Source organism: Orycteropus afer, unplaced genomic scaffold (genome assembly GCF_000298275.1).
Source record: "Orycteropus afer afer isolate SDZICR_OR568_19922 unplaced genomic scaffold, OryAfe1.0 scaffold00247, whole genome shotgun sequence".
Classification (NCBI taxonomy): domain Eukaryota; kingdom Metazoa; phylum Chordata; class Mammalia; order Tubulidentata; family Orycteropodidae; genus Orycteropus; species Orycteropus afer.
Window position 1 is genome coordinate 3,418,228 of NW_006921834.1, and position 2,608 is coordinate 3,420,835.

Consider the following 2,608-nt stretch of genomic DNA (forward strand, 5'->3'; position numbering starts at 1 on the left):
CCCTGAAAGGAAGGTTGGGCAATCTACTTCTGTAGTGATACTGCCTCGGAAACCCAAGGAGGGGTTGCTATGAGTCAGGTACGACTTGATGGCACATAACAACAACAATCCTGTAATCAGGTGGAAATTACAAAGACTATGGCTAGAAACGCGGTACCAAGTAATTTGTTGCACTGCACTGGGGAATTCAACAGTATGACCTGATATAAGATCAACAAACAAAAATTATATAAATAAAATACAAGAACAATACCAACTGTAAAATTTCATAGAATAGATTATCTCGTTCATGATAAAAATATTACATATCTAGAAATTAATTTAATAGGAAGCTGCAAGTCATATAGAAACCGTACTATTTTAGTAAAAGACAGAAAGGACTTGATCCATTGGAGAGTTTTGCAGTATCTATGAATAGGAAAACTTAATATTGTATAGATACTAATTTTTACTATAGATCACATTAAATTCTAAATGATGTAGGATTTTTGTGTGGAACTTATACTGATCTAAAAACTTACAGGGAAAAGAATAATGTCAAGGAGAGCCAAAAACATTTTGAAAAATACTGAGTGGGTAAAATGAGTATGAGAAATAAGGCTATGTGTTAACTTGAGCTACTTTAATGGTGTCTTTCTTGATACTGAATTTAAAATTTTTCATTTAGTCAAATCTGGCTCTGGCTTTTGGGCTTTTGTGACATGCTACCTCATGATAATTAAAATAACTCACTGTACATCCTTCTAGTAGTCTTACTGTTTTATATTTTCAGTTTGTCTTTATTTTAGCTGCAGTTTTTTTTTTTTTTTTTTTGTATGGTAAAAGACAGTGACAGATGCCAGAATTAAAAGGGACCAATGTTGTAATAGGAAAGGTATGGTCTTAGGAGTCAGAAAATCCGTGATGTGAGGTTGCTCCCATGTCACTTGGTAATCTTGGACAAATTACCTTCTCCAGCCCAAGAGTCCTCATGTTGAAAATGAGGATGAATAAATAAATGCCTATTCTGGTTAATTTCTAACATTACCGTGAGGGTAAAATGGATAATTAGGTAGTGGAGAAGACTTTGAAAAGGAAAAAAAAAAAAAAAAACAACAAAACTTTGCCAAGCTAAGTTATCAATAATATAGGTTCTTCTGGGTTTTTGTAAATCAAATTATTTTCTAGTACTATACCTAGAAATAGTTGGACAAATGCTTACTGAATCCCTTTGTGCAAGGCACAAGCTGATGTTTTTTGAGTACCTATTTTGTGTTTACCTACCTAGAGGCACCTTGGAAGACAGACCTCGCAATTTGCTTTCAAAAGATCGCACACAGCCTTGGAAATCCAATGGAGCTATTCGATCCTGCACACTTGAGTTGCCATGAGATGAATGGACTCATGGGCAACTAACAACAGCATTATTTTGTGTTGGTGCTTTATTTAAAGAAGGATAAAATTTAGTCTTCTTTCCCCCAGGAATTTATAATCTAGAAGCAGAGAAAACAAGGTACACAAAAAGAGAGTGGGTGCCTCTCTATTAATGTGGGTGTTTAATTAGTGGGGCTTGCTGACAGGTGGGTAGCAGAGAGGGCAGTATTTTAACTAACAATAAGCCTGGCTGGCATTTGAATTGTGTTGGTGAAGAATATTGAAAATACAATGGACTACCAGAAGAATGAAAATATCTGTCTTGGAAGCAGTGCAGCCATAATGCTCCTTAGAAGTGAGAATGAACAGAATTCCTCTTGCATACTTTGGTCATATTGTCAGAAGGGACTGGTCCCTGGAGAAGGATATTAAAAACCAAACCAAACCAAACCCACTGCCATGGAGTCGTATCTGACTCATAGTGACCCCTCCTTGGGTTTCTGAGGAGGTATCTCTATGGAAACATTGCCCAGTCTTCCTTCTGAGGAGTGGCTGGTAGATTTGAGCCACCAGCCTTCTGGTTAGCAGTCAAATGCCTTAGGCACTATGCCACCAGAGCTCCTGCAGAAGGGTTATGCTTGGTAAAATAGAAGGTCAGCGAAAAAGGGGAAGACCTTCAATGAGATGAATTGACACAGTGGCAGCAATGACGGGCTCAAGCAAATACTGGGAGGATTGTGCAGGACTGGGCAGTGTTTCATTCTGTTGTGAATATGGTTGCTTGAGTCCGAACCAACCCAAAGGTACCTAACAGCAGCACCACCAGCACCACCAAGCCTGGCTGGAAGAGCTTTGAGAGGCAACTGCGTTTGTCCATTAGCCCCCAGCCAAGTCTCCTTCTGCATGACCTTCCCTAAATTCCCAGGTATACCCATCCCTCTGTCCCACCCCATCCCTATTCAAATAATATTGTAATGATTACTGGTAGGTCTTTCCCCACAGCAGCTCCCTAACTCCTAAAGGACAGACAGCCTGAGTATTTTCTCATTGATATCTGCCCTGGGCTAATTGAGCTGAATTACCCAGCCTTGCCTTTCCTTCCTGAGAGCCCCACTCTATTGTGTCAGTCATGCCTTTATTTTATATTTGAGTGGCCTGTGCCAGCCTGTTAGCTGTGCACAGGGCAGACACAGTGTTTGGGTTAGTGCCAGGCACACAGAAGTCAACAGTCCATGTCAGCTGAACTAGCTGAACC